Here is a 27100-nt window from a genome sequence, read left to right on the forward strand (position 1 = left end):
AAATTGGGTCATCATTTCCCTACAGATATATCTTACTTTTCAGGGGGAAAATATAATAAATAGTTCTGAGATGGGTGTTTTATTAATGTTGTTTTTCACGAGTTAACTAGCTGCAACAGTCTCAATTATAATTATGAAAGCATGACATAGTCGCACACGCACTTGCAGACATGCAAGACTTTACTCTCAACTCCATTTCTGTCTCCGTTATAGTACCCAGCTAATACAATTGGGTTTATAGACTTAGGTTTATTGCTATTACAGTTTTGTATTATTGAGCCGTTAGAATATGTAAACTGGCCAGTGTTGGAATCTTGGGCTAACCCCTTAAGTTTGACATCTCTCTGCACTGTCCTATTCCCTACAAGTTAACATTAATAGCGACCTGTTTTAAACGCTTACTGTGATGTTAGTTCAGCAGCAACAGAGACTTGTTGCTTAATATCAGGGTCTTGGTTGCATATAAATACTTAACAGTCTGACACCACAGACTGAGCTAGCACTTTAGTGATAATGATCTGTATGACAAGGCTCTTAGTCGCTAATTTAAAAACCTGACTAATTGTTCCATTTTGTTTACTTCCTAAATGTTTTCCTCTTTAGATGTGTTTAAGGTGCTGCCTGAGAAAGTTAATTGTTCTATAATTATATGTTTTACTTAGATATATAGAAAATATGTCTCCCCATGCTATTTTTCTCTGCCCATGCTATAATTGTGGGAATTGCCTATTATATGATGTACATGTCAGGACGCCAGAAAAATCTTCTATTGGCTCTCTCATTCTAGACCAAACATTACAAAGTGTGATCTCACTAATGCTTATATGTGGCAACGTATTAAGTTTATTAGTTAAATGTTTTTAGCCTAACCTAACATGACTCTATGTTATCCTAAAATGCCTCAACTAACTCTCTCCATTCTTAACTATGTGTAGTAGTTAGGGCTCAGTTAATAATGAGAAGTAGGTGCTGCTTATAGTATATATGTTATATGAGACTGCAAATTGCTCTAGATAAGATTTATGGTATGAAATTTTTATTGTTTGGGTTTGTTTAACCAGGCTTACCTATAGTTCTCCAATAGTTTATATACTCATGGAGGTAAGCATACACTCTAAACTTGTTGTAAAAATTAATAGCATTTATTTAGATCAAGTTATATTAACCAGTTATAACAGGAAGACTAGGCCTCCCTTGATTAGACATACCTCTATTTATTGCAATAAGGTTGTCTTTTACCTATAACTATAAAGCATCATACCTTTAGTATAATTCTAAAATACTCCCGAATATTACCCTGCAGTGGTAAACTTTGAACTACCTTGATCGTCTGGTCCCATATATATACCTCTTGGGACACTTGGTGTATATTTTGTATTAAACGCTTTCCTGGAGGGGAGAACTCTAATATCCATAATAGCCTGAAATAAATCCATGTTCAGTTTGTTGCTTATAAGTTAACCCAGCATACTGTATTATATCCTGCTAGTTCCTATATATATGGCTCCGTCCCCCTCACCCCTTTCCCTATGCGTATAGCGGTGCTTACCCGCTGAATATCCCCCACCCCCCTATTAACCTCAGCCCAAGAGTGGCTGATATTTATGTTAACCCTCCACAGACTGATATTTTGGTCTTAGGTAAAATACTATTAGAATGCGGAGCTCATACGCTGATAATATATTATAAAATGAAGTTTTATTTAATCTCGCCCAAGATACTGTCTATCTTCAAAATCAGATTTCAAAATGTATTTTCTCTTGCTATATAAGCCTATTGCTTTCTCAACAATGCCTATGTATAGACAATGTATTAATCTCTATGTTGTAACTTTGGCCTGTGGGCGAGTTCTTGTTGTGATAATATGTGTCTAAACTTCAATAAAAAAATAATTTTCAAAAAAAAAAAATAACAAAGCCCCCCAAAATAAAAAAATGCCCTACCCTATTCTAAAATAAAAATTGAAAAGCTCTTTTACCTTACCAGCCCTTAAAAGGGCCTTTTGTGGGGCATGCCCCAAAGAAAACAGCTCTTTTGCCTGTAAAAAAAACCATACAATACCCCCCCCCAACATTACAACCCACCACCCACATACCCCTAATCTAACCCAAACCCCCCTTAAATAAACCTAACACTAAGCCCCTGAAGATCTTCCTACCTTATCTTCACCACGCCGGGTATCACCAATCCGTCCAGAAGAGGGTTCAAAGTCTTCCTCCTATCCGGGCGATGTCTTCATCCAAGCGGGGGCTGAAGAGGTCCATCATCCGGCTGAAGTCTTCATCCAAGCGGGGGCTGAAGAGGTCCATCATCCGGCTGAAGTCTTCATCCAAGCGGGGGCTGAAGAGGTCCATCATCCGGCTGAAGTCTTCTATCAAGCGGCATCTTCAATCTTGTTTCTTCCGGATCCATCTTCATCCCGCCGACGTGGAACAACCTTCCTCCACAACGAACTCCCGACGAATGAAGGTTCCTTTAAGGGATGTAATTCTTTTGAATTTTATTGGATTCTATTGGCTGATCGGAACAGCCAACAGATTGCAAGCTCAATCTGATTGGCTGATTGGATCAGCCAATCGGATTGAACTTGAATCTGATTGGCTGATTCCATCAGCCAATCAGAATTTTCCTACCTTAATTCCGATTGGCTGATAGAATCCTATCAGCCAATCGGAATTCGAGGGACGCCATCTTGGATGACGTCCCTTAAAGGAACCTTCATTCGTCGGGAGTTCGTCGTGGAGGAAGGATGTTCCGCGTCGGCGGGATGAAGATGGATCCGGAAGAAAGAAGATTGAAGATGCCGCTTGATAGAAGACTTCAGCCGGATGATGGACCTCTTCAGCCCCCGCTTGGATGAAGACTTCAGCCGGATGATGGACCTCTTCAGCCCCCGCTTGGATAAAGACTTCAGCCGGATGATGGACCTCTTCAGCCCCCGCTTGGATGAAGACATCGCCCGGATAGGAGGAAGACTTCGGACCCTCTTCTGGACGGATCGGTGATACCCGGCATGGTGAAGATAAGGTAGGAAGATCTTCAGGGGCTTAGGTTTATTTAAGGGGGGTTTGGGTTAGATTAGGGGTATGTGGGTGGTGGGTTGCAATGTTGGGGGGGGTATTGTATGGTTTTTTTTTTACAGGCAAAAGAGCAGAATTCTTTGGGGCATGCCCCGCAAAAGGCCCTTTTAAGGGCTGGTAAGGTAAAAGAGCTTTTCAATTTTTATTTTAGAATAGGGTAGGGCATTTTTTTTTGGGGGGCTTTGTTATTTTATTAGGGGGCTTAGAGTAGGTGTAATTAGCTTAAAATTTTAATATTTTTATAATGTTTGTAAATTATTTTTTTATTTTTTGTAACTTAGTTCTTTTTTTATTTTTTGTACTTTAGTTAGTGTATTTATTTGTATTTATTTGTAGGTATTTGTATTTAATTTATTTAATGATAGTGTAGTGTAAGGTTTAATTGTAATTTAGGTTAGGACTTATTTTACAGGTAATTTTGTAATTATTTTAACTAGGTAGCTATTAAATAGTTATTAACTATTTAATAGCTATTGTACCTGGTTAAAATAAATACAAAGTTGCCTGTAAAATAAATATTAATCCTAAAATAGCTACAATATAATTATTATTTATATTGTACCTATATTAGGGTTTATTTTACAGGAAAATATTTAGCTTTAAATAGGAATAATTTATTTAATAAGATTTATTTTATTTTGTTAGATAAAAATTATATTTAACTTAGGGGGGTGTTAGGGTTAGGGTTAGACTTAGCTTTAGGGGTTAATACATTTATTAGAGTAGCGGTGAGGTACGGTCGGCAGATTAGGGGTTAATAATTGTAGGTAAGGTAGCGGCGACGTTGGGGGGGGCAGATTAGGGGTTAATAAATATTATGTAGGTGTCGGCGGTGTTAGGGGCAGCAGATTAGGGGTACATAGGGATAATGTAGGTTGCGGCGGTGTGCGGTCGGCAGATTAGGGGTTAAAAAAATTTAATAGAGTGGCGGCAATGTGGGGGGGCCTCGGTTTAGGGGTGCATAGGTAGTTTATGGGTGTTAGTGTACTTTAGAGCACAGTAGTTAAGAGCTTTATGAACCGGCGTTAGCCCAGAAAGCTCTTAACTCCTGGCTTTTCTCTGCGGCTGGAGTCTTGTCGTTAGATTTCTAACGCTCACTTCAGCCAAGACTCTAAATACCGGCGTTAGAAAGATCCCATTGAAAAGATAGGATACGCAATTGACGTAAGGGGATCTGCGGTATGGAAAAGTTGCGGCTGGAAAGTGAGCCTTAGACCCTTTCCTGACTGACTCTAAATACCAGCGGGCGGCCAAAACCAGCGTTAGGACCCCCTAACGCTGGTTTTGACGGCTAACGCAGAACTCTAAATCTAGGCGTAAGATAGCTACAATAAAATTAATAATTACATTGTAGCTATTTTAGGGATTATATTTATTTTACAGGTAACTTAGTATTTATTTTAACTAGGTACAATAGCTATTAAATAGTTAATAACTATTTAATAGCTACCTAGTTAAAATAATTACCATTCTATTGGCTGATTAGAATAACCAATAGAATTACAGTAGCTCTTATTCTATTGGCTATTCAAATCAGCTTATAGAATTAAAGTAGCTCTCATCCGATTGGCTGATTTGAATTTGAAGGCTCAAATCAGTCAATAGGACGCCATTTTTAATCGCGTACCTTGAATTCCTATTCAGTGTACGGCGGCGATCGTATGAAGAGGATCCTCCACGCTCCATGGCTCCGGTCTTCAGTTCCAGCATCACAGATCTTCAGTTCCTGCATCGCCAGTCTTCAGTTCCAGAGACGACGGTCTTCAGCTCCACGGTCTTCAACTCCTCCGCTCCGCGCCGGCTGGTTCCTGGAAGAAGAAGAGGTCACTGCCTGGAAGAAGACTTCTCCGCCGGTCTTCAGGACAGGTAAGGACCACTTGAGGGTTAGACTTAGGTTTTTTTAAGGGGGGATCGGGTGGGTTTTAGAGTAGGGGTGTGTGGGTGGTGGGTTGTAATGGGGGGTGTTCTTTTTTTTCACAGGTAAAAGAGCTGATTACTTTGGGGCAATGCCCCACAAAAGGCCCTTTTAAGGGTTGGTAATAGAGCTGATTACTTTTGTAATTTAGTTTAGGGTAGGGACATTTTTTTATTTTGGGGGGCTTTGTTATTTTATTAGGGGGCTTAGATTAGGTGTAATTAGCTGAAATTCTTGTAATCTTTTTTATTTTTTGTAATTTAGTGTTTTTTGTAATATAGTTTAGTGTATTTAATTATATTTTAGTTTAGACAATTGTAGTTTATTTAATTAATTTATTGAAGTGTAGGTGTATTTGTAACTTAGGTTAGGACTTATTTTACAGGTAATTTGGTAATTATTTTAACTAGGTAGCTATTAAATAGTTATTAACTATTTAATAGCTATTGTACCTAGTTAAAATAAATACCAATTTACCTGTAAAATAAATATAAACCCTAAAATAGCTACAATATAATTATTAATTATATTGTAGCTATCTTAGGGTTTATTTTATAGGTAAGTATTGAGATTTAAATAGGAATTATTTAGTTAATATTATTAATATTATTTAGATTTATTTTAATAATAATTAAGTTAGGGGGTGTTAGGGTTAGACTTAGGTTTAGTGGTTAATATATTTAATATAGGTGGCGGCGGTGTAGGGGGCTCAGATTAGGGGTTAATAATTTTAATATAGGTGGCGGCTATGTAGGGGGATTAGAATAGGGGTTAATAATTTTAATATAGGTGGCGGCGGTGTAGGGGGATTAGATTAGGGGTTAATAATTTTAATATAGGTGGCGGCAGTGTAAGGGGGTCAGATTAGGGGATAGTACATATAATATAGGTGGCGGCGGGGTAGGGGGCTCACATTAGGGGTTCATGTAGTTAAAATAGGTGGTGGCGGGGTAGGGGGCTCACATTAGGGGGTAATGTAGTTAAAATAGGGGGCGGCGGGGTAGGGGGCTCACATTAGGGGTTCATGTAGTTAAAATAGGTGGCGGCGGGGTAGGGGGCTCACATTAGGGGGTAATGTAGAAAAAATAGATGGCGGCGGGGTAGGGGGCTCACATTAGGGGGTAATGTAGTTAAAATAGGTGGCGGCGGGGTAGGGGGCTCACATTAGGGGGTAATGTAGTTCAAATAGGTGGCGGCGGGGTAGGGGGCTCACATTAGGGGGTAATAATTTTAATATAGGTAGCAGCGGTGTAGGGGGGTCACATTAGGGGGTTAGACATTTAATGTAGCTGGCGGCGGGGTCCGGGAGCGGCGGTTTAGGGGTTAAGCACTTTATTAAAGATTACGGTGGGGGATTGCGGTTGACAGGTAGATAGACATTGCACATGCGTTAGGTGTTAGGTTTTATTTTGCAGGTAGTTTAGGGAGTTACGGGGCTCTAATATTCAGCATAAGGCTTACTATGCCTGCAATTTGTGGCGCAGTGAAAATGGAGTAAGATTTCTCCATTTTCGCCACGTAAGTCCTTACGCTGTATATTGGATACCAAACTGCGCGGGTTTGGTATACCAGTCTATGGGCCAAAAAACTACGGCCGAAGGCAGAAATATACGAGCTTAACTTCTATGTTACGCTGTATATGTGATACCAAACCCGCGCAAAATTTGGAGTTGCCGGCTTTTGCGGGCGACGCTGCATATCGGATCGGGCCCCTGGTTCACATAACCAAAAAATAATAAATTTGTTACTTTAAAAGGCAACCACAAGTGATTAGCTTAACTGATCAAAATAAGGAATCTATAAATATAAAAGTAGAAACCTAAAGAGTATTAGCAACACAGTTTCATAATGGTTTGTTTTATACTTTTGAGTTGAGGTAATTACTTTGAGATACTTTAATGTGGTACGGTGGGAAGAAACCCTATTAAAGTGATGGTAAATCCAAGCGTATAACAAAAGCTAGGATTTACCATCACTAAAAATCAAGTGGAGTTTAAGTGATCATATATGTGAAAAAGGGTGCTAATCTCACCATGTTTGTGCCGTTGCACATTGCTAAACTCAGTGGCTCTTGACGCCCACAGCACTGCACTCTTCTACCAATGAGGTGATGCTTGCATCTCTAAACCAATAGCCGGGCGTGCATACAGAACACTGTCAGTTGCCCCGCACGGCTATTGGTTTAGAGGTTCAAACCTCACCTCATTGAAGGAGAGCGCTGTGCCGTGGGCGACTGGAGCCACTGAGTTTAGTGATTTTTAGTGATGATCACTTTAAGTTTCTGCTGGTCCCATTCTCTACATTACCCTGCCTTCTTTTTCATTTAAAAGGAGGGTACATACCATGAAATTTTAGTATAAAAGGTTTAGTTATGCATCGCAAAACAACTTTGCAATATGTTTTTAGTATTTATTTTGCCCCATTATCATGTCATTTAGCTCTGAAAATTGTGGCTTTTCTAATTATCAGTACATAAAAAAGCGCACTGCAGACTTCTCATGGCCATCCCTGCCACATATGTTTAACTAATTGGATTTAACAGATAAGAACGGCAAACTACTACTAACATAATAACCATGGCTAGCCTTGTAGGCTACTGACTCAAGCCCAGATTGGCTTCTCCAAATAAGGCAAGTGCTGGATAGAGTATGGTAAGTGAAAAACAACTGCAGTAAACAAAATAGATGTTATAAAAATAAATTTTTATACTTGGATAAATGTCTTTAATTACAAGGTGTTTACTGTCCCTTTAAGTCAGTCTTCCATCTTATCTTGGCCTGATCATATAGCATTCGTTAGTATGGTGAGAAATATCATGTTGATCCTTGCATGGGCAGCTTTCACAGAATTCTACAAGATAAGGGGCTAATCTTGATGGCTGACTTCCTTCCTTAGAAAGTCATGAAATTCTGTTGAATGCAGAATCTCACGGGGGAGAGCGAATGTGACAGGCAGCACCTGTCACTAATAGCAATATTTTTTTTTATGCATAGGCAAATTAAATTTTGTTTGGTGAGACAAAACAGCAAGACTTGCAGGTGTAACATGCTTAGGCGATTCCAATAACAAGGTAACTTCATACAAGCAGAGGGACCTCCCCATGTTCAAATCAATCGCCAAGGCTGAAAGACCCATTTTACAATAGAAACATTAAAAAGTAACCCTTTGATTTTTACTTTTTGATTATGAAATTAGTTTATTAAATTAATATGTTTTTCACTCAAAAGTAACAAAATAATTTCACACATAAAGGACCATTATAGTCAAAAAATTACTTACTCTGAGAGCATAAGATTTTAAACAAGTTTCCATTTGACTTTCATTATCAAATCTGCTTTACTCTCTTGATATACTTTGTTGAAGGAGCAGCAATACATTACCAGGAACTAGGTGAACCCATTGGGTGAGTCATTGTCAAGAGGCATATATGTGCAGCCACCATTCATCAGTTAGCTTCCAGTAACGCATTGCTGCTCCTGAGCCTACCTAGGTATGCTTTTCAACAAAGGATACCAAATGAACAACGCAAATTAGATAACAGAAGTAAATTGGAAACTTGTTTAAAATGACATGTTCTATCTGAATGATGAAATAACAGTTTTGGGTTTTATGTTCCTTTAACTTGTATATATTGATTTAGTATAGATGTAACATCATGTATTTTTTCTTGTTATTGATCTACGCATAATTTAAGATCCCGTATTTCTTTAACCAAAAATCCAAAATGCATTGTTCTTGTTAAACAGTTTCTAAACTATTGCCTCATCTCTTGAATGTTGCTATTATAACATTTTTCTGAAAGAAGAAAGCTCCTAGACCCCAGGACCCCCTGCTGATTTTACTGACCAGCTGGCTAAAATTGTACCAAAATGAAGTTAAAATGAGCTCATATTATTTTTTTTCCAATGTTTTTTGCACAAATTAGCATTTAATCCATTTATGTTAATTTATGCAATTTGTTTGTGCTTTGGACAGCTTAAAGGGACTTAATACACCAACATTTTCTTTCATGGTTTGAATAGAACATACAATTTTAAACAACTTTCCAACTTCTATTTTAAAATTTGCTTCGTTCTCTTGTTATTCTTTGCTGAAGGAAGAACATTAAACTACTGGCAACTAGCTGAATGCACCTAGTTAGCCAATCACAAGAGACAAATGTGTGCAGGCACCAATCAGCAGTTAGCTCCCACTAGTGTATGCTATGGGCGTATTCTTTTTCAGCCACGGATACCAAGAGAACAAAGCACATTTGAAAATAGAAGTGAATTTAAAAGTGTCTTAAAATGATATGCTCTATCTGTCAGATAAATTGTGAGTGGCACTGTAAATTTTATATATATATATATATATATATATATATATATATATATATATAAAATTTAATTCATCTATATATGAAACTACTTTGCTATAAAATAGAACTAATCTAAGGCCCCAGACCTATTTATCAATATGGGCCTGAACATGCTCATGACTCTATCTCCTGCTGTTAGGATACACACTACAGGCTGGGTTATCTAAAAAGAACAAAGAAGAAATATTTGTTCCTATTGTAAGACATGAGTTCTGAAGAACTTCTAGGGGTCTTTATTTCATTGCTTAATGAGATTATCTCCAAATGAAATGACTTTCTCCAACCAGATCACAGCATTTCTGTGGTTAGAGTAGACAACCAGTCTACCTATACTCGGGATGACAAGAAAATGTAACTATTTCTCACTTTAGAGTTAATTAATACATGCTGAGTCTCTATACAAAAATATAGACTCTGGTGCCCATTTATCAAGCTCCGTATGGAGCTTGAGGGCTTGTGTTTCTGGCGAGTCTTCAGGTCTAAAGACCGCTGCTCCATAACCTGTCCTCCTGCTCTGAGGTGGCGGACAGACATCGCCGCAATTCAACCCGATCGAATACGATCGGGTTGATTGACACCCCCCTGCTAGCGGCTGATTGGCCGCAAATCTGTAGGGGGCGACGTTGCACCATCAGTTCACAAGAGCTGCTGATGCAATGCTGAATGCGGAGAGCGTGTTGCTGTCTGCATTCAGTGATGTCTTCTGACGAACCTGATCCGCTGATCAGATCATGTCGGACAGACACATAATAAATAGGCCCCTATGAGTCTATACTGAATGTAACAAAGGAACTACAAATAAAATTGTGATTTTAAAGTTTAAATTGTTTATGTAACATTCATATACACCTAGATTACAAGTTGTGTGCTAAACCCGGTGCGTAAGTAACGCTAAAAATTTAGCGGTACTGCACTTTCCATAGCGTTGCCATTACAAGATACAAAAAAACCTTCTTGTGTTGTGCAATATGGTGTGATAAGCTCCATACTGCACAAAAGTCAAGTCCTGACTTGACGTGCTCATGCACGTATAGCCCCATAGACATCAATGGAGAAAAAGTGTTAGAAAAAACTAATACCTGCGATTGCGGAATGGCGATAGCTACAATGCATTCCACATTGATGACTATGGAGACAAGAAGGTTATGTAAAAACCCAACACCCTAAGATAAACCCATAGTCTAAATATCCCTAATCTGACGCCCCCGACATCGCTAACACTAAATAAAGTTATTACCCCTAATCCACCGCTCTCGTCATCGCCAACACTAAATAAAGTTATTAACCCCTAATTTGCCGCCCCCGACATCGCCAACACTAAAGTTATTAACCCCTAATCTGCCGCCCCCCCCAACATCGCCAACACTAAATACGCCAACACGCCGTCAACGACATCGCCGACACTAAAGTTATTAACCCCTAATCCGCCGCCCCCACATTGCAAACAATAAACTAAATCTATTAATCCCTAAACCACGAAACACCCACATTGCATTTACTAAAATAAACCTATTAACCCCTAAACCACCAAACACCCACATAGCGACAAACTAAATTAAACTATTAATCCCTAAACCGCCAAACACCCACATCGCATATAATAAAATAAACCTATTAAACCCTAAACCACCAAACACCCACATCGCAACAAACTAAATTAAACTATTAACCCCTAAACCTAACACCCCCTAACTTTAAATTAAAATTTACAATATAACTACCTTCAAATAAATAAAAACTTACCGAAAAAATAAAAAAAAAATTGGGCTTCAACTATAAATACACCTAATATTACTATTTTAACAAAATAAAATATACCAAAAATAAAAAATCTAAATTACAAAATTGAAAAATCCTAACACTACAAAAAAAAAATAACATTACAAAAAAAAGTCTAATTATGAAAAATAAAAAAATCTAAGATTACAAAAAATAATAAACAAAATTATCCAAAATAAAAAAAATTAAAGCTAATCTAATACCCCTAAAAAACAAAAAAACCACCCCAAAATAAAAAAAACAACCTAATCTAACACTAAACTACCAATAGCCCTTAAAAGGGCCTTTTGTAGGGCATTGCCCTAAAGTAAATTATCTCTTTTTTGAAAAATTATTACAAAGTCCCCCCTTAACAATTACAACCCCCCCCCCCCCCGCCAACCCAAAACCCCAAAATAAAAAAGACCTAACTAAAATAAACCTAAGCTACCCATTATCCCTTAAGGGGCATTTGTATGGGCATTGCCCTTAAAATGTCAATCAGCTCTTTTGCTGCCCATTAAAAAAAAAGGCCCTAATCTAAAAAAAATAAAAACAGCCCAAAAAAAATAAAAACTAACACTAACCCCCAAAAATGTACCCATTTTATATTAGGGTACCTGGCATTCCTATTGGCTGAAAATTTCAAATCAGCAAATAGGAATGCTGCTTAAATCCTATTGAAACATAGATATTGACGGCAGATAAGAGCCATAGGCCCAGCAAGTCTACCTGATATTACCTAAAAGTATAAACTTATCTAGTTCGTAGGATAGACTTATGCTTGTTCCAGGCATTTTTAAAGTCCCCCACAGTGTTTTTTTATTACTACCTCTTGAGGAAGTTTATTCCATAAATCAATCACTCTTTCTGTAAAGAAGTGCTTCCTCAAGCTCATTCTTCATTAGCTCATTCTCCCCTGTTACTGAGGAAGAAGTTTCGGCACTTATACTGAGCTCTCACCTCACTACCTGTCCCCTTGACCCTATCCCCTCACAGCTACTCCCCCTCACAGCTACTCCCCTCCCTCTCTGCTTACCCTTACCCCTATACTCACACACATTTTCAACCTCTCCCTCAGCACCGGTTTATTTCCCTCATCTCTGAAACATGCACTGGTCACACCTATCCTCAAAAAACCTTCCCTTGATCCTACCTCCCCATCCAACTACCACCCTATTCCCCTCCTCCCTCTTGCCTCAAAGCTTCTCGAAAAACTAGTATATGCACGTCTATCCCACTTCCTTACATTAAACTCCCTCCTTGACCCACTGCAATCTGGATTTCGTCCCCATCACTTCACAGAGACAGCAATTGTTAAGGTTACCAACGACCTACTTACAGCAAAATCAAAAGGCAACTTCTCTCTGCTTATACTCCTTGATGTGTCTGCAGCCTTTGACACTGTTGACCACCCTCTTTTGCTCCAAACCCTCCAATCCTTCGGCATCTGTGACACAGCCCTCTCGTGGCTCTCTTCCTACCTGTCAAACCGTACCTTTAGTGTAGCCTTCTCTGGGGCCTCCTCTGCCCCGTCACCACTTTCTGGGAGTACCGCAAGGCTCTGTCCTCGGTCCCCTTCTCTTCTCAATCTACACGTCATCACTAGGTTCCCTAATAAAGTGCCACAGTTTCCAATATCATTTGTTTGCCGACGACACCCAAATCTACTTCTCTGCACCAGACCTATCTCCTTCCTTGCTAACCCGTGTCACTAACTGTCTTTCTCACATCTCTTCCTGGATGTCCACTTACTACCTCAAGCTAAATCTCTCCAAAACTGAGCTCCTTATTTTCCCCCCTTCTTCCAAAATCTCCAACCCCAATCTCTCTATAACTGTTGAAAACTCCATCATTACCTCTACCCCACAAGCCCAATGTCTTGGGGTCACATTTTACTCAGATCTTTCTTTCACTCCTCACATTCAGTCATTGGCTAAAAAACATCTCTAAAATTAGACACTTCTTGCACAAGACACAACTAAGATTTTAATCCACTCTCTATCCTAGTAAGTTTTATTTTTTAGACCATGTACCATTTTGGTAGCCCTCCTTTGCACAGATTCAAGTTTTTTAATATTCTTCTGAAGATATGGCCTCCAGAACTGCACACAATACTCAAGAAGAGACCTAACTAATGATCTATAAAGTGGCATAAGAACCTTACTATTTCTGCTGCAAATACCTCTACCAATACATCCAAGCATTCTGCGGGCCTTACTTGCTGCACTACTACATTGTTTACTAAGTTTTAAATAATTTGAAATAATAAGTCCTGTTCCTCATTTGTAACAGTCAGTAAAGTGTCATTGAGTCTGTAATTAACATTTGGATCTTTCTTCCCTAAATGCATTATTTTACACTTTGCTGTGTTAAACTTTAGATCCCAGTCATTTGTCCAATCCTCCAATTGTTGTATATCACTTCTCATTTTGTCTACCCCCCCCCTGGAACATCCACTCTGTTACAAATTTTTGTATCATCTGCAAACCCACATACTTTCCCCTGTAGCCCTTTGCTGATATCACAGATAAATATGTTAAACAAAACAGGCCCCAGAACTGACCGATGAGGAACACCACTAGTAACAGCCCCCTCTTCTGAATGTACTCCATTTACTAAGACACTTTGTTTTGTGTCCTTAAGCCAGCATTCCACCCAGTTCACAATTTTTGAGTCTAGTTTGTGTGATACAGTTTGTGAATAAGTTTGTTATGTGGGACGGTGTCAAATGCTTTACTGAAATCTACTGATATGAAATTTACTGATATGCTACATCAACTGCTCCACCCTTGTCTAATACTTGTGTTACATAATCAAAGAAGTAAATTAGATTAGTCTGACATGATCTCCCTTTTAAGAGGCTTTCCATTAATTTCCCTACTACTGAAGTTAAACTAACTGGCCTGTAGTTACCAGATTCTTCCCTACTGCTCTTTTTATGAAGATGTATTACATTTGCTATTCTCCAATCATCTGTTACAGCTCATGTTAATAGTGACTAATTAAACAGATCAGTTAATGAGACAATAAGCACTGATCAAAGTTCTTTTAAAACCCTTGGATGAATATTAGCAAGACCCCCTGCCTTTTAAACATTTAATTTTGATAATGCTAACAAAACCTCATCCTCTGTAAAAAGATTAGTGTTAATCTTGTTCTATTTTTTGTAGAATTCCTTAATGTAGACATTCTATCTTCACAATCTTTTGTTCAATTCAGTCAATAGCATTTAAGCAGCTATTGACTGATTTGAAATTTTCAGGCAATAGGAATGCAAGATACCCCAATATTAAATGTGTACCTTGCATTCAATCTTCAGTGTGCAATGGATGATCGCATAAAGAGGAGGCTCTACATAGGATGTCAGTGCCATTGACAATCCTACACCGCTCAGCGTGGCATCAGCTCCACGACCCCTGGATGAAGATGGAAGATGGCTCAGCAATACAGGGATGAAGAATGAAGATGGATCCGTCTGGAAGAAGACCTACACCTCCTGACTTCAGGAATGGTGAGTACCTTTGTCGGGGTTAGTGTTAGTTTTTTGTGTTTTTTTGGGGGGTGTATTTTTTTTTTTTAGATTAGGGCTTTTTTTATTTTTTTAATGGACAACAAAAGAGCTGATTGCCCTTATAAGGGCAATGCCCATACAAATGCCCCTTTAGGGGCAATGGGTAGATTAGATTTTTTAGAGCTAGATGTTTTTTATTTTGGGTGAGTGGGTGTTTTTACTGTTAGGGGTTAATTTGTATTTTTTTATGTAAAAAGAGCTGATTTCTTCAGGGCAATGCCCTACAAAAGGCCCCATTAAAGGCTATTGGTAGTTTAGTGTTTGAAGACTGCGCCCCACCTCTGTGAAGAAGATAGAAGATGGATCCACCTGGATAAAGACTTTTCTCTGTCTGGAAGAAGATGGATGTCCGGACTTCAGTTTAGTGTTCAATTAGGGTTTTTTTTTATTTTGGGGTGGCTTTCTTGTTTTTTATAGGGGTATTAGATTAGGTTTATTTTGGGTAATTTTGTTTATTATTTTTTGTAATCTTAGATTTTTTTATTTTTCGTAAATTTAGAATTTTTATTTTTTGTAATGTTAGTTTTTTGGGTTTTTTCGTAGTGAGGATTTTTTAATTTTGTAAATTATGTTTTTTATTTTTGTTATTTTTTTTTATATATTTTTATTGAGGTATAATTCAAGGCATACACATAAATTTTGTCAACATAAAGCAAGAAAAAATGTTTCACGTAGTGTATATACAGTAAAGTAGACAAAATAAACATTACATGTTAACATGACAGTTTTCATGAACATTTGTATTCAATGCCACGTGAACTATATATCCTTACAATAAAAGCTGAGACCACTTTTTTGAACCTTGTAGTAATATGAAATGATTAACGTTACAGAGGATAGTCTTGAACCAAAGGGACCACTCTTGGGTCCCAAATAACCTAATTTTACCATTTTTTTATTTGTAATATAAATCAAAAGAACAAAGTAATCCTTAAACATCAAACTTTGAACTGTAATATAGGGCCTCTCTTGGACCCTTGGACTGGATGATGAATAGGTTATCATAATAAATATAAGGGAATGCTTAGATAAGGGAGTATTAGTGTAGCATAAAATAAATATCTGGTTTGTTTTCTAATGTCAAATTTATATCAGGCTATGGAGGTTAAACGGCTCCAAGAGGGGTGGGGACTATAAGAGGCTCACCCTCGACAGATCTAATAGGTAACTTTAAGAGCCATTGATCTTATTTATAAGATATCTATATGCATAATAATCCCATCCTTAAATCTTCCCTATTCGAGTAAATATCTAACAATTACATTTGCCAGCAGTAAACAACTTGTAAACATAATGGTAGTATATATAAAGAGCAGATTAATATAAACACCAAAGAAAATACCAATAACTGTATGTGTCAAACAGATATCCGCTAACAAGCATCATCGAGGTGACCATTTAGAAACGTTAGCTAACTGGAGTAAAAAAATTCTTGCAACATAAAATTAAATGCAGTGTCTAGTAAGCTATAGCCTGCATCTGTAAGTGTTCCTTCTTCAGCCCACTCCAATCTTCCAGTATGTATCCACTAGTAAGTAGTATGACCATGGGGCTAGGAAAATTAGCACTCTGAGAGTGTCCGCTATTTTCTGCAGACCGTCCAATATAGCCCTTGTGGCAGACATTATCAAGAGCTTTATCTCCGGTAAGTGAACTATCTGCTCTATTCAAACCCTCTTCCCATGTAAAGCGGCATACACCTCTTTCAAGGCTCTCACCTGGCAAATGTATGTACCCGTCTTTCTTTCACTTTGGGTAGGCTTGCAACAAGGTCCAAATGTGGATTGCGGAGTACAAGGTTAGTAGATTGTGTTATATTTTCCCAATCATTGTCCAGGTAACTTTCCCCAGAGCCTAGTTGTAGAGGCAAGGGTGATGGTGAGTGAGATGTCTTGTAGGATCTGTCAGCAGTGGAAAGAGTCGCGTCAAGTGCCTCTGTAATATCCAGCTCAAATTTGTCTAAGCGTAGAAGTAAAAGTCATGCAAGTGTAATATGCCTGCGTTTTGTTGTAGACGAAGAAATTGCGCAGTATCAGCGTTAAAAAGGATATCAATGCCTTCTCTGTCTTAGGGTTATTCCAAATTTTCCAATGCAACATTAATTATATAGCCAAGTTTAAGTATCCAGGTTCATCTGTTCTCCATTATGTTGCAGTAGGATTTTCCCCAGATGACCGGGAGGAAGTTAAGAGACGATATGAAGGCGCCGCCAAAGTCTTCAACAGTCTAGTGTAGAGATCCTCTTGGTTTAGTAGTCATAATATTTATATTCAACAATACAGTAGGAGTTGGTACACGGTATATTTTATTTCGTTATAATAGTAATGTTAGGTTTATTTATAGTTTAAGCTTATTTTTTTTTATTTCATAGGTAAGTTTTTATTTATTTGAAGGTAGTTATATTGTAACTTTAATTTAAAGTTAGGGGGGTGTTAGGTTTAGGGGTTAATAGTTTAATTTAGTTTGTCACGATGTGGGGGGTCTGCAGTTTAGGTGTTAATAGGTTTAGTTTAGTATTTGCGATGTGGGGGCAGCGGATTAGGGGTTAATTGGTTTATTTTAGTAGTAGCGATGTGGGGGGTTGGCGGTTTAGAGGTTAATAGGTTTATTTAGTGTTGGCGATGTTGGTGGACGGCAGATTAGGGGTTAATAGGTTTAATATAGTATTTGCGATGCAGGGGGATGGTGATTTAGGGGTTAATAGGTAGTTTATGAGTGTTAGTGTACTTTGTAACATTTCTGTTATGAGTTTTGTGAAACATTTTTGTTTCACAAAATCCATAACTACTGGCCTTTGATTGCGGAATGTATCATTACGGTATAAGCTATAATGTTAGTGGAATAGCCAGACCGCATAACCTGTAATACGGGTGAGCTGAATATTTCACACTCAAAAGCTATTTTTTGAGTGCGGAATGGATTGTTGCGGTATAGGCTAAAACGCTAATGGTATAGCCGTACCGTCGCGACTTGTAATACTGGTCAAATTAATATTCTTCTTGCAAAGGCCAATTTTTCAGAGGTATGGCCATACCACAATACTTGTAATCTAGGTCATAGTTAATATACTTTATAAATGTACCTATATATAATTCTAGAATAATCTAAGGCCTAACCCACTATTCTAAATATAAATGGCTTAAATAAATAACTGTATTGATGAACTTAAAATGTTTGACAAATTGTGTTTAGAGTGAGTTACATTTTAGTACAGGTAGCTAATGTACCAATGTATAGAGGTTCTGAAATGACTAATACATACCTAAATCGATTGGACTCTGACTAATATCATAATTATGTTTTATGAACTCAAATATTATTGACAAATGTGCACAAATAACTGTATCTAGCTATATCAAATAGTCAATAAGACTCAAATATATATCTAAAATAATTAATTACAACAGACTTCCACTTATACTTACATGGTTATGTGTATGTGTATGATATACAAATGACTTTAAAGTATAAAAAAATATACTATAAGAATATTAAATGAAATGATACTAAAATCTCCTGATCAACTTATTAATATAATATACTGCTACAATATTAATTCTAATTCCTTCATCACAAGTATACAAATAACTCTCAAATACACCCCTTGAATTCTATGGAAACATACATTACATATGTATATGTGTATTATATATATATATTAGTAGACATACAATTATACACATATCTCATATTAAGGATATATACATCCTGTTCAATTAAATGGCCTATGTAACTGTTTACTCAATGTTTTACTGAAACTGTAGTATCATAAGTGTGTAGATATCCACTTTATAAATATATTTTATATTGTGTTAGGCTTAAAAAGCAGCGTTGGCCGGTCCTAACTCTGCTTTTTAACGCCCGCTGGTATAACGAGTCTTGCAGGTACAGGTGTACCGCTCACTTTTTTGGCCAGACTTGGCAATACCGCAAATCCACTTACGTAAATTGCATATCCTCTTTTTTCAATGGGACTTGCATAGCGCTGCTATTACGAGTCTGCCAAAAAGTGAGCGGTAGACCCTCTCCTGTCAAGACTGGTACCGCATTTTAAAGTCAGTAGTTAAGAGTTTTACACTACAAAGCTGTAGCTTAACTAAAGTGCTTAAAAGTACACTAACACCCATAAACTACCTATTAACCCCTAAACCGAGGCCCTCCCGCATTGCAAACACTAAAATAAATTTTTTAACCCCTAATCTGCCGAACCGGACATCGCCGCCACTATAATAAATATATTAAACCCTAAACTGCCACACTCCCGCCTCGCAAACATTAGTTAAATATTATTAACCCCTAATCTGCCATCCCTAACATCGCCAACACCTACCTACATTTTTTAACCCCTAATCTGCTGCCCCCAACGTCACCGCCACTATACTAAAGTTATTAACCCCTAAATCTAAGTCTAACCCTAACCCACCCTAACTTAAATATAATTAAAAGAAATCTAAATAAAAATTACTATCATTAACTAAATTATTCCTATTTAAAACTAAATATTTACCTGTAAAATAAACCCTAAAATAGCTACAATATAACTAATAGTTACATTGTAGCTACCTTAGGGCTTATTTTTATTTTATAGGCAAGTTTATATTTATTTTAACTAGGTACAATAGTTACTAAATAGTTATTAACTATTTAATAAACTACCTAGCTAAAATAAAGACAAATTGATCTGTAAAATAAAACCTAACATAAGTTACACTAACACCTAACACTACACTATAATTAAATTATTTCCCTAAATTAAATACAATTAAATACAATTAAATTAAATTATCTAAAGTACAACCCCCCCACTAAATTACAGAAAATAATAAACAAATTACAAGATTTTTAAACTAATTACACCTAATCTAATCCCCCTAACAAAATAAAAAAGCCCCCCCCCAAATAAAAAAAGCCCTACCCTACACTAAATTACAAATAGCCCTTAAAAGGGCCTTTTGCGGGGCATTGCCCCAAAGTAATCAGCTCTTTTACCTGTAAAAAAAAATAAAAATCCCCTACTCTACTCTAAAACCCACCCAATACCCCCTTAAAAAAAACTAACACTAACCCCTTGAAGATCACCTTACCGGGAGAAGTCTTCATCCAACCGAGCCGAAGTCCTCAACGAAGCCGGGAGAAGTCTTCATCCAAGCCGGGCGAAGTAGTCCTCCAGACAGGCAGAAGTCTTCATCCAGACAGCATCTTCTATCTTCATCCATCCGGCGAGGAGCGGGTCCATCTTCAAGACATCCGACGTGGAGCATCCTCTTCATCCGACGGCTAACACTGAATGAAGGTTCCTTTAAATGATGTCATCCAAGATGGCGTCCCCTCAATTCTGATTGGCTGATAGAATTCTATCAGCCAATCGGAATTAAGGTAGAAAAAATCCTATTGGCTGATGCAATCAGCCAATAGGATTTAAGTTCAATCCTATTGGCTGATGCAATCAGCCAATAGGATTGAGCTGGCATTCTATTGGCTGTTCCAATCAGCCAATAGAATGCCAGCACAATCTTATTGGCTGATTGGATCAGCCAATAGGATTTTTTCTACCTTAATTCCGATTGGCTGATAGAATTCTATCAGCCAATCGGAATTGAAGGGACGCCATCTTGGATGATGTCATTTAAAGGAACCTTCATTCAGTGTTAGCCGTCGGATGAAGAGGATGCTCCGCGTCGGATGTCTTGAAGATGGACTCGCACCGCGCTGGATGGATGAAGATAGAAGATGCTGTAATAAAATACAAAGAATAAATCTGCTTATACCCAATGTTGAAAATATCATATTTAACCTATGTCAGGTTCTTATATTGGTCAACCAGGTAAACATTTGAACACATAATGCAGTACTAGATATGTTTTAGAGTAATAAAATACAGAGAATAAATCTGCTCATATCTAATGTTGAGAGTGTCATATTTAACCTATGGCAGGTTCTTATATTGACCAAGTAAGGGAGGGGGAGAGAAAAAAGGATGAAGAGAGGATTAATAAGCACTCTTTTCCTATAATTAGTAAATAGCTGTGATAAAACAGCGTATTAATCACCGCTAGGAGGTGAGAAAAACAGATTAAAACAAAAAGTTTATTTCATTAATTAAAATTCATATAAAGTAAAAGAAAGGCAATATAATAATCACCAAATTATTACCCACAACAAAAAAGCAACACTTTAATTTAACTCCAATGAAACTGCCAAGCTATGTTAAAAGCCACCCCCCTGTATTCCTGGCCGATAGCAGGAATCATCGGCATCAGGTGCCAGGGGTAACATAAGATAGCATACAAAGGCAGCTCCTGATTTACTAAAAGTTATTGCTATTGTTATTAATTTTTAAAAGCCAGCACACGTTTCGGCCGTTATACGGCCTTTCTTAATGTGTAATATATTGAAAAAATGACAAGCCGATTATCCGTCGTCAAACCCTTTTAAACCCTGCACAAGAAAGTAGGAACCAATCACAATGGGACAATAGGACGCGCCCCTGTATTAGCCAATCATATCCAATTGCTTACGTGTTGTAGACAAGTTGTAAGATACCAGTGTATCGATTGGATGCAATATTAGAGCAGATGTCCTATCATATTCAGTACAGGTCAAGCCTCTAATCATAATACCTATATTACTCACCGTCACTCAAACACCTAAGCATGTACACACGGCAATTAGATCCTCTGTCAAAACAAATTCTCACAAACAATTACCGATCATTATCCAAACCACTCGTCCAGCTTACATCAGGGCAAGATTAAACAACGAGCATCACCCGACACTGTGGATAACATGTACGGAACAGATAGACCAGTATTGACAGTGGTAAATGTGAGATAATGTTTGTACAATATCAGGTGCGGCATGTTGGATATATTAGGAATGCTTGTCCTATTTCACTGTGCGATCTAACAGGGGATTCGAGTTGACAAAAGTCTGAACTAAAATTATATAGGACATGCACTAAATGAATATATACATTATAGACCATAATGTCCATCACCATAACATACATATACCACGGTTAAGTGATTGTAATGTAATAATTACAATGCAATACTAAATACGGCTACAAATGGGGCCCATACCTAATCCGGTATAATAAAGGTTCTGGATACTGGTTAATATGAGGAAAATAGAAATTACCTCTAATTATTTTCACAGAACCTATAACATATCCATAATTATAGTATGATAGCCCATTCGGGGTGCATATCCTATATACAATGGGTAATAGATTGCTAATATTATATGTATCAATAGTGCGGACCCAGGACCATATAGATACTTAGATCATAATTAGGCGTTCCCTAGGTGCACATATATAATATACATAATAATGACCAATCCAATATTAATAGATAACTACTGTGTTATATGATGAAATATTCTAACTCATAATAACTCAGGTTATATAAATGATTGCTCATAGCTGTAATTAGCTTCTCCATAAATAAACCCAAAAATTGTTATTCTCATTCATGCCATAGGGCATAACGGAGTTAAGTCTAAAGATCCATCTGGCTTCTTTTATAAGTAAAGCCTGTTCAGTGTCACCTCCTCTAATCCCAGGTTTTAACCTCTCCTAATTATGATCTAGGTATCTATATGGTGGGGTATTAGAAAAAAAAACAGCACTGAAAAGTGCCTTTATATTGCAGTCTATGGGAACTGTGTGTTCCCTGTAAATATATATATTTGTGTTAATATGTGTGTATACACATATTAACACAAATATTTATGTATATAATCATACACATATATATTTAATATTGCTTCCATCGCTGTGCTTAGTTTCTTTGCCGTCTCTGATGGCATCAGAACGAGGCCCCTTTGGAGCCTATGGAAGCGCGCTCTCGTGAGTGCATTGCTGTCAACTTGTAATACCAGTGCACATTAGCGTGCGCTGGTATTACTCAGTGGAGCACAAATATCGTTTTCTCGAAAGCGATATTTAGCGCTTCACTTGTAATCTAGCCCACTATGTGCTGCAGGTCTTTTATAGAATAGGTAGCTGCACAATGAGGGCAACTGGCAGCTTGATATTTATAGAATAGGTGCCGTTGTGGGATAATGGAGATTGAATCTTGTGGCAATTATCCTACTTGGCTGAAAGATTGTGATAACTTTGTTAACCCTTTAGCTTTATATTCTGGGCAAATTCCATACCTGTGCCGAGATGTTATGCTGTTTTTAGATGCGGCTTAGATTTAAGACCTACTGTAGGCCGTTCAAGGAGAAAACCACAAATATTATATATATTTTTTTCTTCAGGAGACCCAGCAGATTCAAGCTATAAAATTAGTTTATGTATATTTCATGACATGAAAGAAACCTTCAACAAAAATAGTAAAATATGCATTTTGTTTTAATAAATAAAGTTATAAGTAATAGTGTGTGTCCCCCCCTAAATTCTATGATAAAAAGAGGGGGCTATCCTCATATAAATAAAAACATTTCGGTTTAGTTATGCAACTTTAATCTGTACATAGGGTTCCCATGAACCTCTTTTCACATAAACATAAATTTATTCACAGCAAGTGATCACTTTTACCTTGGTGATCCACTGGCTAATATTAAAACTTATATAGGGATAATATTTTAAAGGGAGGTTTCTGGGCACTTATACTAGCTTATAAAAAAGAGACCCCCATGACCCTTTGATTTACAGCCCAGAAGCCGTTTTATTTAAAATAAAGTCCCTCTTTAGCTTATTATAGTCAGGTGATCACCATGGTAAAAATGATAACCTGGCATGTACAGGGAGTGCAGAATTATTAGGCAAGTTGTATTTTTGAGGATTAATTTTATTATTGAACAACAACCATGTTCTCAATTAACCCAAAAAACTCATTAATATCAAAGCTGAATAGTTTTGGAAGTAGTTTTTAGTTTGTTTTTAGTTATAGCTATTTTAGGGGGATATCTGTGTGTGCAGGTGACTATTACTGTGCATAATTATTAGGCAACTTAACAAAAAACAAATATATACCCATTTCAATTATTTATTTTTACCAGTGAAACCAATATAACATCTCAACATTCACAAATATACATTTCTGACATTCAAAAACAAAACAAAAACAAATCAGTGACCAATAAAGCCACCTTTCTTTGCAAGGACACTCAAAAGCCTGCCATCCATGGATTCTGTCAGTGTTTTGATCTGTTCACGATCAACATTGCGTGAAGCAGCAACCACAGCCTCCCAGACACTGTTCAGAGAGGTGTACTGTTTTCCCTCTTTGTAAATCTCACATTTGATGATGGACCACAGGTTCTCAATGGGGTTCAGATCAGGTGAACAAGGAGGCCATGTCATTAGATTTTCTTCTTTTATACCCTTTCTTGCCAGCCACGCTGTGGAGTACTTGGACGCGTGTGATGGAGCATTGTCCTGCATGAAAAACATGTTTTTCTTCCTGTACCACTGCTTGAAGAAGGTGTCTTCCAGAAACTGGCAGTAGGACTGGGAGTTGAGCTTGACTCCATCCTCAACCCGAAAAGGCCCCACAAGCTCATCTTTGATGATACCAGCCCAAACCAGTACTCCACCTCCACCTTGCTGGCGTCTGAGTCGGACTGGAGCTCTCTGTCCTTTACCAATCCAGCCACGGGCCCATCCATCTGGCCCATCAAGACTCACTCTCATTTCATCAGTCCATAAAACCTTAGAAAAATCAGTCTTGAGATATTTCTTGGCCCAGTCTTGACGTTTCAGCTTGTGTGTCTTGTTCAGTGGTGGTCGTCTTTCAGCCTTTCTTACCTTGGCCATGTCTCTGAGTATTGCACACCTTGTGCTTTTGGGCACTCCAGTGATATTGCAGCTCTGAAATATGGCCAAACTGGTGGCAAGTGGCATCTTGGCAGCTGCACGCTTGACTTTTCTCAGTTCATGGGCAGTTATTTTGCGCCTTGGTTTTTCCACACGCTTCTTGCGACCCTGTTGACTATTTTGAATGAAACGCTTGATTGTTCGATGATCACGCTTCAGAAGCTTTGCAATTTTAAGAGTGCTGCATCCCTCTGCAAGATATCTCACTATTTTTGACTTTTCTGAGCCTGTCAAGTCCTTCTTTTGACCCATTTTGCCAAAGGAAAGGAAGTTGCCTAATAATTATGCACACCTGATATAGGGTGTTGATGTCATTAGACCACACCCCTTCTCATTACAGAGATGCACATCACCTAATATGCTTAATTGGTAGTAGGCTTTCGAGCCTATACAGCTTGGAGTAAGACAACATGCATAAAGAGGATGATGTGGTCAAAATACTAATTTGCCTAATAGTTCTGCACTCCCTGTATAAAAGGTACATTTATTTGAGTAGAGGCTCATGGGAGCCCCTATGTGCAGATCAAAGTCATATACATATACGCAATGGCCCTTTTTAAATGAGGATACCCCCTTCATCATTTGACTATAGAGTTTTGAAAAAAAACACACACTATATCTTACAACCGTGTTTATTAAAATTTGAATAAAATATAACACATTTTGTTGTATAGGTCTCACATGTTGGTATAGTTTGAATCTGCTGGGTCTGTGGGTTTCTCACTGAAAAATAACTTACAGTGGAGCTAACGTGTATTTAAGGGTTAAACTCATTTAGCCATATAGATTAGCATACAATGATAACATTTTGATTCCATAGCTGTCCCACAGTTTTGTACCATCACAAATTTAATTGGGTTAATATATATTGAGTTGCCTTAGAAAATATAACTTTAAAAATCAAATTTATTGACATTCATCATTGTGTGAAATAAATTGAAATTTCTGTTTTGTTTGATGCACATTTTTAACTACTAGACATAATTTGATTTCACTTTTGGTTAGATTATGAGATACTAACAAACAGCCAGAGACTATCAGCACAAAATTATACACTTTGGGGCCGAATTATCATTTTGCGAGCGGACATGATCCGATATTGCAGATCATGTCCGCTGTACATCGATAAATGCTGATAGCATACACTCTCTGCATTTACCATTGCACCAGCAGTTTGTGTGAACTGCTGGTGCAATGCTGCCCCTGCAGATTTGCGGCCAAACAGCCAGCAGGGGGTGTCAATCAACCCGATCGTATTCGATCGGGTTGATTTCTGGTGATCTCTGTCCGCCACCTCAGAGCAGACGGACAGGTTATGGAGCAGCAGTCTTTAGACCACTGCTTCATAACTTGTGTTTCCGGTTAGTCTGAAGGCTCGCCGGAAACACAGGGCATCAATCTCCATACGGAGCTTGATAAATATGCCCCTTTACATGCTCAGTGAACAAAACAGCCAGATATCCTTTTAAAATTTGTAATAAGTAAATGTAAGGCACTGTTCAACGAGAGGAACCATTATTTCACATTAATCTCACAGTCCGAATCCTCCAACAAAATTCAGTAAGTCCTTTTCTACCATATTCTTTGTGATAAGATAATGTTTCCTAGGGGTAGTCTTTTATCACAGTAAAGTGTAGTTCCTTAAAAACACAGCAACACAAAAACAAACAGTATGACAGAGCTCAGCTCCAATTTAAGGTAAAATCCCAATTTTTTCAATGTACACTGCTTAAAATAGAAATAAAAACACACAAAAGAGAATGCAATTAAACACATATTGGGTCACTCTGGCTATCCAAGCTCTTTTGAAAACTCTGGTTCACCTTGACGTTAATAGAGCATTAGTAAATAAATCAATAGTTTACCCATGTAAACTTCATTTGCGATTAATTCAAATAAATAACACCAAATCGGCAATTGCAAGACATTTAACAAAAAAAAAGTGTCATGACTATAGAGACATGGTTAGCAGCAGAACTGATAATCCTAGATGAGTACTCCTACTTTAAAACAAAGCAGCAAAATAAGTTTTGGCTGATCTCATGTCACCGGGAGGCATTTGTCAGCCAACACAAACTTTGTACGCAACAAATTACAACACAACATAATAATCATGCACACCTTCAGAATCAGAGCTGGTTCCCTCAATTACCCCTTAACCCCCCTTTCTTCTTCCACCTGAAGATAACCTTTCAACCCCCATTGCAAATCATGTTTATTGTTTTTTTTTTTTAAATATATCTTTATTATCCAATTCAACATAACATTTCATTAAACAAAGACAGGTAAGGATTACCGAGGAAAAACCTCAGGGTTCCTTATAAGTGCATTACAATCAACACAATTATTAACAGTACCACAATATATTTCATAGTCATACATACATTGGTTCAGATACTGCGTATTGGGCCAAAAAGGAAATTATTCTACAACACGAGTACCTCAGGTATCCCTGAAGATGTAATACAAACGATACACTTAGTCATAATGTCATATCATCATATTCTTATGCATAAATTTAAAAACACCTTGCTCCAAACATTTAGATATATGTATCTAAATATATTAACAGAAAATAAAAGAAAAG

The sequence above is a fragment of the Bombina bombina genome, chromosome 1 (genome assembly GCF_027579735.1).
Source record: "Bombina bombina isolate aBomBom1 chromosome 1, aBomBom1.pri, whole genome shotgun sequence".
In the NCBI taxonomy this organism is placed as follows: Eukaryota; Metazoa; Chordata; class Amphibia; order Anura; family Bombinatoridae; genus Bombina; species Bombina bombina.